Below are 11,890 nucleotides of genomic sequence, written 5' to 3' on the forward strand. Positions count from 1 at the left end.
TATCTGTCAGAGATCTCTAGTGTCAAGAATACAATTCCAAATCCCAGGATTGTATTGCACTGAGCCACAGAACTTAAAGTGGCACCAAACTTCTTTATTTCTGCAGTATAACAGCAGCCAATAGGCAGCAAGGTAAATAAACCAACCATGTTAAGACTCAGGCCGCAAAACCAGAACTGTGTAGTCTAACCCAATGGTTCCCATCTTTGGTCCTCCTGGTATTTTGGACATCAACTCCCGCAAGTTCTAGCCAACCTGGCCAACAGTCAGGAATTCTGGGAGCTTAAGTGCAACACTTGGGGGACCAGGGTTTGGGAGCCACTGGTCTAACTTTTTCGCTTTTGTCATGCAACCCCCAGGAGCCTTGAAAAGAAGAATTTTCAGCTTAAAAATGTACTCAGATTAAGCAGGGCCCTGACTCTTGCCATGCAACAGGGTAAAGCAAAATCACCACATTTAGCAATGTTTCACGGGCTATCACTAGTATACTACCTTGGTCCCATTTCCTATCCCCATTTCACAGTCTGAGATTGCTTTTGAATGGTTCCAGCACAAAGCTTGGAAAGTTCAATTAAAAAAAACCCTAGTGCCAATATTCCCTATTCAGCAATGGCAAAACATTTTACTCTTCCAAGCTCTGCTATGTCATGATCTCAAGATATTCAGTATTTTATGGGGGGAGGGGGGCAGAGAGAGAGAGAAGAAACAGTAAACATTTAAGGTGGGTGAACCTTACGCGTTGCCAAAAAAGGACAAAGACACATGTTTTCACAACAGCTGCATATAGATGCAAATTTGGAATACTTACTAAGATTTACATAGAACTGCAACATATCCCACCATACAATGGAAAACTGTGGCATGTGTGCCTGTTGTTCAGCCTGCTGTACAACAGCTCGCTACTGATAGGCAACATCAATGCCTTTGACATCCCTTCATCTGGATTTTTACCTTTCGACCAGACTCGGACTGGACAGACCTCAAAATAGACAACTGCCCTTGGACAAATACAAGCACTTTGATAAATTTGGGGACATGGCCACCCCAATTTTGAGTTGAGCTGTAATCATTTTAATCATCATCTCAGTGAAGATATTTTAGCTAGTAAACTAGAAAAAAAGTGTTGTGGAGGGAGAGAGAGTGAGAGAGAGAGGAATGAAAGAGGCCAAAATTAAAAAGCAAAGTTAGATTTACAATCTGGCTGATTATGTGGGACATGCATCCCAAAGGTTACCTAAGAACCTGGGTGTCCTTAGCATGGGAGGCGGGAGGCAAGAAAAGTAGGGAATTCAGTGAGGTCATGCCACTACCTTCTAACAGCCCATCAACTTTCTGAGAAAATTCAGCTAGGGAGAAAAGTCCTTGCCATATTCTCATGAGTAATAAAGGGAATGACAGGAGAGGAAACCCATGCCATCAGCTTCCAGTTCTTATGGCCAGCACCCAGTGCAATTGTCCTGCTGACAAAATTGCTTCTGACAGCAAAAATGGAAGTGAAATAAGCCTTCCCTAGTAGCCCCACACACGTTCCTTAATACCCCCAAAACCAGCACCAGAGGACTACAAGACTGTGTAGAATCAGACTTTGGGACAGCATCCATATGTGAGAGAGAATAAATTTCCATCAAGTTCAAAAACTATCTGCCAGCACAACACTGGATACAGGCCTATCTTTTTAACAGATGGTGTGATTTTAAATATTGTTTCACTTTTTAAGCATCCCCTGGTGAAAGGCAAAATTGTAATCTATCCTGGAATTACGGGCTGCCTTCTATTCTCTCATCCATCCAGCCTTTATTTTGAGCACAGTTATGCCTGCTAAAATTTTGTAAATTCTTTGACATTGTTTTCCTTTGTTACATGTCCATCGGTCGTATCAAAATCCATAATTTTGACCCTAAAACATGCCCTCGACTTATGCATGAGGTCGACTTATAGACAAATATATACGGTATTTTACAATTTAATCTCACCATCAGATCATGTTTATAACTGTAAACAAAGTAGACTGAATGCCTTCAGTGAAAGACTGTGGTAACATGCCTCTTCCCAGCCCTGTGAATATTGAGTTGGTTGTCTAAAGCAACTCTATCTGTATACAAAAATTCTATAAACCCATAAGGCTGTTTGTATGATTGTGGACTCTGGCTAGCACCTTGTTAGAAATAAAAATTTCATAAACTAATTTACAATTCTGCAGTTTAAAATTGTGGCATTGCATAAAGCTGTATTGCCAAAAGAGGAAGCACTGTTGCTACTAGAACGATTGCACAGACAGAGTGAACAGTATGGCAGTTTCACTGTCATTCAAATGCACAACTGTATGGAACTTTGCACAGAGCCTGCCCTTGCATAAGGAGAGCACAAAGAGGGGGACAATGGCTCCCAACAGAGTCACAAGGTACTAAATCCAGAATGCAGGGCAAGGAAAAGTCATGGATGCCCTGTACCTAGCCAGAAAATGTCTCTACCTTTCACAACGCACTGTTATGCAGTGAGAGCTCCCACTGAGCAACGCTGCATCTCAAATAGTACTCCACGATGTGGTAGGAGTCCCTGTTGCACATCTGGACATCTTGTGTGGTGCTCCACTGACATCAACACAGTTCTCTACCATAGTTGCATACTGTGTCAGCTAAATAGTTCTGTCAGTGTATAGTTATGTTTTCTAGCCCCTGCTTAAATGCCTATCCTGTGTACACTCAAAGGATGTGTTCATAAGGCTAACCAAATATGTGTGGTACTGGGACATAGCTTGCTGCCAACATGCCATTCCCCTGCATCCCATGCCAGTCTCCTATACCTTTAAAAGTTGTAAAGAACTTGACAACTCTTCCTGACTTAATTGAACCTCCTAAACCTTCCATCCCTCCCCCCATATAATTATTTATGGTATCAGCGTACAGGCTTGCACCCTTGTATTAGTGCAGGAGTTTGGAAACTGCAGCTGTAAGCCACATCAATCCCCCAAGGGTGTGGATGAGAACTCCAAAACCATTGGCTGACCCCACAATGCTCCCCCAAGCTTTGTGTACAGATAAAATTGGGGTAAAATTGCCCACAAAACTGCAAAACACCACTCCCAGAATAGTGAAAAGCTAGAACTACAACTCTCATGTGCAAGCTCATCGAACCCATGAATATTTCCCATAAATGGCCAAAAGCAGAAGGGGGGAGTGGATTCAGAAGTTTTTTCTGCAGGAAATGCATAATGTATGAGAATAATGTATGATACATGCTTTTTAAAGCAGCTATGTGTACACAACCATGATACCCTATTGCCCAAGCGGGTATTTAAATATGAACATTAAAGCATATTTTATTTCCACATTGGATATTTGCTACAGAAAACATTGAAATAATGCCAATGAGCCTCACAACAATGCTCAGAGATATCTGGGAAACTTCAGTATAGCAAGATAAGATGGCAGTTTACTGACTTATCCCAAAAGCATTATTACGGGCACAAGCTACTTTTTGCAGATTTTCTACAAACCAATGCAATCAGGAGAAAACTTTTCTTGCCCTTCAGTGATTTCACCATGATGTGGCACATGAGACTGCATCAGTCACATCATGTTATGCTGTGCAGAGATAGCATGACATAACCAGTGCAAGTAAGGACAGCATGAACAATCCTCTGAAGCAGAAAAAAGTGCAATCTCTCTCCCTCCTTCTTTCAAAGTCCCTTTGTATTACAGTTTTCAGTTGTCTGACCATCTCAACACTCTTTCAGATTAATCTCAGGGCATGCATGAATGGAAATGGGAGATTACAGACAGGCCTTAGGGACAATGCTTTTAGCACTGTGCACCAAGAGAAAATTTGCACCATGTAAAAACTTTGTTAAAGTTTACTTTTAGTGAGGGGGGAGGGAGCTAAATGAAGAAAAGAGCTCAAATATTTAAAATGCACAGAGATTTAATTTTATCTTTTGACAGAATACTACACATGTTTGTAACTTCACACAACTCTTTTCCTAATGGTGCAAACTGTTATCATGAACAAAATTCGTGAAAAAGAAAACGAAGAAATAAATGCAACTTGAAGCAAAATTCTAATTGTTTCAAGTCAAAACATTCTTCTGTCTCCATCAAAAAATAATTCAATGTCACATCACCCCTAAATAGAACTGCTTATATTAGCATCATCACCTCCTTAAGTCCCAGCTAGAATGCAATTATCACTTTTATGTTATTTGCAAGGGTATATGGTTCACTGTGTTTTCTTTACTTTGTCTTAATGATTAACTGAGGGAGAGTGATTAAACTAAGCGTGATCTATCCAACATCAGTTGCAGAAAGCTGAATGATTTGCTAGTCAAGCAAGACTGACTTGTGTGTGAACTTTTCCTGTTACCAATTAGATCTTAAACTTTGAACATAGCCGCATCACATTTCAGAGATTAAATGTAGTCATATAGAAAGTAAATGTAGGCACTAAATGTAAGCTGATTTCCACCAACCATCAGGTAATTTAGACCACAATTATATGCTACCCATTTACGGAACAACTGACCATTGCAAACCTCATGAAAGCTGGTCCAAAGTAGCAATGTGATGGGGATAAAGGAGGTCTTCCCTTTTTTTCTTAGCATTGTTCTCAAGATTCTGTTTGGCAGCTCCCATGTCAGTAGGGCAATGGATATGCTCCAGGTTAGCCCAGATTTTGAAGAAGCTATTCAAAGTGCTGAACCCTGTCTCCAAAATAAGTTCAAAATAAAGTTTGGAGATTTTAAAGTTTCAGTTAAGACACAGAGGATTCACCAGGCCACTGACATGGTAGTCTCGTAGCTGTTTAGCTGACAGCATACCAATCTAGACAGACGGATAACTGGCTGTATATATTATGCATATACTTTGATATCCATAGAACACAAGTCAGCAGCTACACTTGCCATAAGACTGCCTGAAAAGGCATTTCTGCCTAGGTAGAGCAGCACAGTGCCTCCTCAAGTCAAGATGTACAGCAAAGGTGGATAACATGCAGGCTGCATGTAGTCCACAAACCCCACTGAATTTCTCTGCAAATACCCCAAAGGTCTTTGAACTCTCCCAATTAGCAAAGCTGCTTGAAAATTGCCTCCTGCAACCCATCAAAACACATAGAAATATCCTCTGTATTCTGAGAGGCTCCTCAATACCTCCAGATCCTAGACAAAATGGCAACTATGAACAACACATGTCCAATTGCCATTTTGGCTGGGACATGGAGGAAAGAAAAGGTATCCTGGGGTGCTCTTGGAGGGGGCAATAAGGCCTACAGGGAGGCAATGAGGGAAGCTGACCCTGGCCCCTACACAGTTGCCAACCCTGATGTATAGGAGGAAAAGGACAACCATGCTACTTTGACACCTGGGCAGAAAATCACTCAAGCACCTACACACACACACCCTGCCTCCCTGGCAGTAAAAATACAACACTAAACATTAAACTAGTAATAATCTATTGCCCTTCCATGACACCCAAAAGCAGCCACTTCTCTTTGGCTAACTGGGCTGGTCCTATGTAGCAAGGATGGCCTGCTGAATTCATACACAGTGCCACTCTTCATGCACAAAAATGATCACTTGCGAGACCACACGTTCTGAACTTCAGCCTAGAACCCTGACAGCCAAACAACACAGTCTTTCCCAGAATTTTTATGTACAAATAAGCTAATGTAAATCAATTCAGAATAACCTTCCAAGATAATTTTTTCTTAGAAATCTAATGTTCAAAGGAACATCCAGGGAAGGGAAATTTATTCATATGTTCTTCCATCATAAACCATGTTCCTGCCCCACAAAAGAATGTACAATTTAACATAATATACACACATATATAGTGGCATATATTTTAATTATATTGCATATAAAAAAACTGTGCAATAGAGACACAAATGAGCCTGTTTGGGGACAGATTCCTAAAATGGGAGAGGACTGATTTCAGTACTTAGTGATCTCTTTATTTTTTTTTTCTCTGCACATCCCCTACCAAATCCTGTGGTTTACCACTGTGTTTTTACTAAGTAAAGCAAGCATGTATACAGGACATCTTAATAGTTTGATATAACTAACATGGATTAGGTGATCCTGAATATGCACTCTTGCTTAGATATATAAGATCACAAGAAACACCTTGATAGAACATATCACATTTACCTAACATAGAAGTCTTTGCAAGAATCCCAGCAAACCTTAGATTAGGGCAGTGCTTCTCAATTATTTTCTGTCATGCCCCCCCCCCTAGGAAGAAGAAAACATTTCGCGCCCCCCGCGCGACTGTAAATAGTATCATTTGTCTATAAAATTGTTATAGGTACACCTCTGCATAACAGAGCCTCGCGCCCCCCTTTACGGAGCCTCACGCCCCCCCCGGGGGGCCCGCCCCACTATTTGAGAAAGGCTGGATTAGGGGTAGGCAATCTTTTTGAGCTGGGGGCCGGGTTGCTGTCCCTCAGACAACTGGGGGGCCGAAGCCAAAAAATAAATAATTAATTTTTTTAAAAAAATTAAATATATAAATAAACCAGGACAAATGTAGGACAAAATTTTCAAATGGAAGACACTTTTTAAAAAAAATGGAGGACACGCGAAAAAATTTGCTGATTTTTTAAAAAATGTAAATATAAGTGCATGTTTCTGAGGCTTCTATAGACAATTGCCCCCCAAAGGCCCCGGCGGCAATCGGGAGCAGGACTGGGCTGGGGCCGGTCCCAAGGCCTCGCCGGGCCGCAGGTTGCCTACCCCTGCCTTAGATGGTCCACCTGAAATTGTCCAGTGGCTTACTAAATTTACCAACTGCTTCATAGCAGTTGCTTACAAAAACAGTACTTTGCAGCATACATCCAGGAAATTTATCCTCTCTCTTGAGGGGGAGGAATAACATCATTAGAGGAGCAAGTTTGCTTAACTTCCTTGATATTCTCTTTGCACATGTACAACTAGTAACTAAAGTAGGATGAAGAAACCAGGAATAGAGATGCTGTCCATGACTGCATCCATACTACAAAACTAATCCAGGTTGACACCACTTTAACTGCCATGGTTCAGTTGTATGGAATCCTGGGAATTGTAGTTTGCTGTGGCACCAGAGCTCTCTGACAGAGAATACTAAATATCTCACAAAACTACAATTCCCAGAATTACACAACATTGAACCAGAGCAGTTTAAGTGGTGTCAAACTGGATTGGTTCTGCAGTACAGATGCAGCCTGTGTGGTAGATAAGAAAGGGAGAGGGAAAGAGACATGTCTGACCTTCCAAGGGAAGTTAAAGCTTTAGAAGCACCCGGCTTGTCATCGTTTACCTTCCAGGAAGAAGAGATAAAGTGAAAAGGAACAAAAAAGAAGTGGTGTCACTACTGAGGATGGACGAGCCAAGCTCCCTCAGCAGGGTCTCCTATCTCAGTGGCCAGGAGGTGTACCTTGGGGAAGCACCTGGCACCTCCCAAGGGACCTGGCTAGGACTGGTGAGAGGCCACTCTTCTCTTTCTCCTCCTGCTCCAGCAATCCGGTGCAGAGCCCAGTTTTCCAGGATGAGGAGGCCTCGTTTGCCTTGCCCTGCCCTCCTCTTTGGGGCCCCTGAGCCTTGGGGGAAGACCGTGCTGCTGTTATTCTAACATCTATAATAATGGTAATGGTTGAGTTCAAAGACCTAGCAGCATTGCTCTGGAAAAAATTCGACTGCAAAAACATCTTGCAGCCCTTTCAGACTAAAAGGAAGAAGTTGGCAGCATAGGAGCTTTCTTAGACTTGAGCTGCTGGACCTCGTGCATCTGAAGAAGTAGGCTCAAGTCTAGGAAAGCATGTGTTAATGCAGCATCAGGCAAGCCAGTATCATACCCTCGTTGCCATGCAATGGCAAGCCGCTGCTGGTATCTGTATTATTTAATCACCATTATAGGATGTTGGCCTTCATGTTGTGGTTGCGTGCCTTCAAGTCGACTTGTGGCCAGCCTACGGCGAACCAATCATGAGTTTTTTTCTTGGCAAGTTTCTTCAGAGGGGGGTTGCCATTACCATCTTCTGAGGCTGAGAGAGTGTGACCTGCCCAGGATTATCCAGTGGGGTGGTGGCCTTAATGCCATCAGCATGAGCTGGACAGTAAAGAAAGCAGACCAAAAATAAAATCAACACATTTGGGATGTAGTGCTGGAGTAGAGTGCTGAAGACACAGTGGACAGCCCAAAAGACAAACAAATGGGTCCTGGAGCAGATCAAGCCAGAAATCTTCCTGGAAGCCAAGATGACAAGACTAAGGTTGTGGTATTTTGGACATATCACGAGAAGAGAGGATTCATTAGAAAAAACAACAATGCTGGGAAAGGAGGAGGGAAGCAGAAAGAGAGGAAGACCTCATGCCAGATGGATAGACTCAAGTCAGAGAGAGCAGGAGCCTGAATTTGCAAGACCTAAGCAGAGCAGTGGAGGACGAAGGTCTTGGAAATGCCTCATCCACAGGGTCACCATGAGTTGAGGTTGGCTCAAGGGCAGTTAACAACAACAATAAATATACATCTGAGGAAGTAGACTCACATCTATGTGAACACTCCTGCTCCCAGCTTCTTTCTTTCAGTTCATCTCAAAGTTTTCCAATTATCCCTTTGAATACTGACTTCCCAGTCTAACACGACTAGGTCATTGAACAAATATGATGGTGGTGTATCATAGCTCTTGTATTAGGGATAATAATCATGGATGGTGGTGGTGATGACATGGGAAGGGGAATGCATGATGTGGACCCAAGCAGGGCCTGTTTACAACTCTTTCTGTCGCTTTCCCAGGCTGCGAGCGCAAAGAAAAGCAGCTCTCGCTGGCCTCAGCTCCTCCTGCAAACCATTCTTCTTTTCTCTCTTCTTGCAAAGCTTATCTTTCCTCCTTCACTCACATCACACCAGGGGAGGGGGGGACTTTCAAAGAGCTAGCCTGTCCCATTATAAAATGGGAGGCAAGAGGGGAAGGTTTCTTGGAGCAGCTTTGGTCTGAACACAAGATGCCATTGCAGTATAACCCACTCCTTCACATGCATGAAACAGATCCAGGGGTAGCCGTGTTGGCCATAAAGGAAAGTGCAATAACATCCCCAAATCCACAAAACAAGGATACTGTACCTTTATTGGGCCCACCATTTTGAATGGTGTGATCCCACTAAAAGCTATGGAACTACGTCAAGGTAAGTGGTCTGTGTATTAGAAATTTTAAACATCCTTAACAGACATTTGCAAATAGCACAATCGTTCCTATATAATTCACATCGATTCAGCAAAAAAAACTGCAAAAGCCATTGAAGTCCATGCACAAAGGTTGTTTTTTTTAAAAAATAAAAATAAAAGCCACTGTTGCTTTGTAAGCAGCAAAACTGCATTTGAGTTTTGTATTTTGGGCATTGCGTTTGTCTTGGGCCAAGAAAGATCTCACTGTTTGGTGGATCTGGGGGAGGTTGTCACACTCTCTCAGCCACAAGGGAAGGCAATGGCAAAACCTCCTCTGAACAAATCTTGTCAAGAAAACCTCTGGTTAGGGTCACCATAAGTCATAAATGACTTGAAGGCACACAACAACAAATTGCCCTTTGCCCCCCCCCCTTTGGCGGATTTGGGGGAAGTTATTGCACTTTACTTCCTGCGCAGGATGTTTTAAAGCCTCGGAGGAAGCGGGTGATAATCCATAACCCTCAGGGTGACCAGGCATTGTCCTCCTGTTCCAGGACACGTCCTCCATTTCAGCCTTTGGTCCAGGAAGAATTCCAAAAGGTTCTCCATTGGTCCTCCTCCTTTGCAGTTGGGACATCTGGTCACTCTGATAACCCCTCTCCTCCCTCCCATATATATATATATATATATATATATATATATAGATGAAACTTTTGCACTCTTTTTAAAAATATTATATATATATATATATATATATAATATAAACATTTGCATTCTTTTTAAACATATATATTTATTTAAAATATAAACATCTGCATTCTTTTTAAATGTTATATGTGTGTGTGTGTGTGTGTGTGTGTGTATGTATATAAAGTTTTGTATTCTTATATAATATGTGAACTTTTGCATTCTTTTTTTAAATATTAGGCATAATATAAACTTTTGCCTTCTTCTGCTGCCCAAGGCAGCGGTGGCGAGAAAGCCCTGCTGGCCCTGCTTACCTGTCCTCCTCCTCTTCCTCCGGGGGTCGAGCCCTTCTTCCACTGGGGATGCAGGTGCTTCGCCTTGCTGCTCCTCTCGGCTCCCCCACCTTCCCTGCTGAGCCTTCAGCGCCCCAGGAGTCTCCATAACCCCCTCCTGGGTCGAGGAGGAGGAGGAGATGCAGCCTCCCTCTCTCTCTCTCTCTCTCTCTCTCTCTCTCTCTCGCTCTCGCTCTGGGCTTTGCTCTCTCCTCTCCTCTCCAAGGGAAGGATGGAGGGATGCAGGGATGGATGGGGAGGATGGTCCTCACTCTGCCTCTCTTCCCCCTCCCCACCCACCACCACCACCTCGGTTGCCTTAGCAACCAGGCAGCCAACCAGCCCAACCCTCTGGGCCCGCACGTGCAGGAGAGCTGGCCAATGGGGAGCGGGCGAGGGGACCCTTTCAAGTCCCCGGGAAAAGTGGGGCTGCGGGGCGCTCTCTCTCTCTCTCTCTCTCTCTGGCGCCAGGAGGAGGAGGAGGAGGAGGGAGGTGTGTGCAGGAGGAGGGCGTGCATGCAGGCATGGCTCCTGTTCTGGAGATGATATAAGGCAGGGACTTTTCTGTGTGTGTGTGCGTGCGCCAAAATACTGTAGAAGGCAGTTGGAAATGACTCCAAGTCCCATGCTCTCAGCCTCAGGAGGAAGGCAATGGGCAACTTGCTCTGAGGAAATCTTGCTAAGGGGAAAAATGCCCCTGATAGCGTCTCAATAAGTTGGAAAGGACTGGAAGGCGCACAGCAACGACTGCAAACGTTAATCCCGGGAATGATTTGTTGCTGTTTATTCCCAGCATAATGCATTTAGCTAGAAAAAATGAAAGGCACAGATATAGGAGGGGGGACACCTGGCTGAATGAAACTACATGTGAAAGGGATCTGGGAGTCCCAAGTAGACCACAAGTTGAACATGAGTCAACCTTGCAATGCAGCAGCCAAAAAGGCCAATGCAATTTTAGGTTGTGTCAATAGAAGTATAGTGTCTAGATCAAGGGAAGTCATAGTGCTACTCTATTCTGCTCTGGTCAGACCCTACCTGGAATATTGTGTCCAGTTCTGGGCACCACAATTCAAAAAGGACATTGAGAAACTGGAGTGTGTCCAAAGGAGGGCGACTAAAATGGTGAAGGGTCTGGAAACCATGCCCTATAAGGAACGCCTTAGGGAGCTGGGGATGTTTAGTCTGGAGAAGAGAAGGTTAAGAGGTGGTATGAGAGCCCTGGAGCCGAGCTCTGGGCCCCACAACAAACTCCAACTCCCAGAATTCCAAAGCCTTGAGCCAAAAAAGAGTTAACGTATTTCTCCAGTGTAGATGCAGCTGAGTTTGGGTTTCTCAAGAGGATGAGGAAAGGACCAAACTACCCTGAGATTTTGTCCACTTCAGGTGTCTGAGGTTGCATCTACAGTGTCGAAAAAATGCCTCTTGACACCACTTTTATCTGCCATGGCTCCACTACAAAACCCTGGGATGTGTAGTTTTGTGAGGTGTTACCAGCACTCTTTGGCAATGAAGATTCCAGGACTCCAAAGGATGGAGTTCCAACACTTAAAGTGGGGTCAAACTGCACTATTTCTACAGTGTAGAGACACACTGAGGAGCTGGGATCTGAGGTCCCAAACACACTGAAGAAATAACCCACTTTGAGACTGCTTTAACTGCCCTGGGCTCAATGCTAGGGCATCCTGGGAACTGTCAGAGAGGTCTGGGGCCACAACAAATTACAATTCCCAGGATTCT

The 11,890-nt window shown here is 43.6% G+C and overlaps 1 protein-coding gene across 1 annotated transcript in view; it reads right to left on the bottom strand.

The window, feature by feature from the left end:
• Nucleotides 1–10,320, bottom strand: part of NAV2 (neuron navigator 2) — a 783,367-nt gene extending 773,047 nt beyond the window's left edge. Inside the window, exon 1 of the mRNA XM_042439006.1 lies at nucleotides 10,136–10,320. The gene's annotated coding sequence lies outside the window, so the exon portion shown is untranslated. The remainder of the gene's footprint in view (nucleotides 1–10,135) is intronic.
• Between the last annotated feature and the right edge of the window lie 1,570 nt (nucleotides 10,321–11,890).

The sequence above is a fragment of the Sceloporus undulatus genome, chromosome 1 (genome assembly GCF_019175285.1).
Source record: "Sceloporus undulatus isolate JIND9_A2432 ecotype Alabama chromosome 1, SceUnd_v1.1, whole genome shotgun sequence".
Lineage (NCBI taxonomy): Eukaryota > Metazoa > Chordata > Lepidosauria > Squamata > Phrynosomatidae > Sceloporus > Sceloporus undulatus.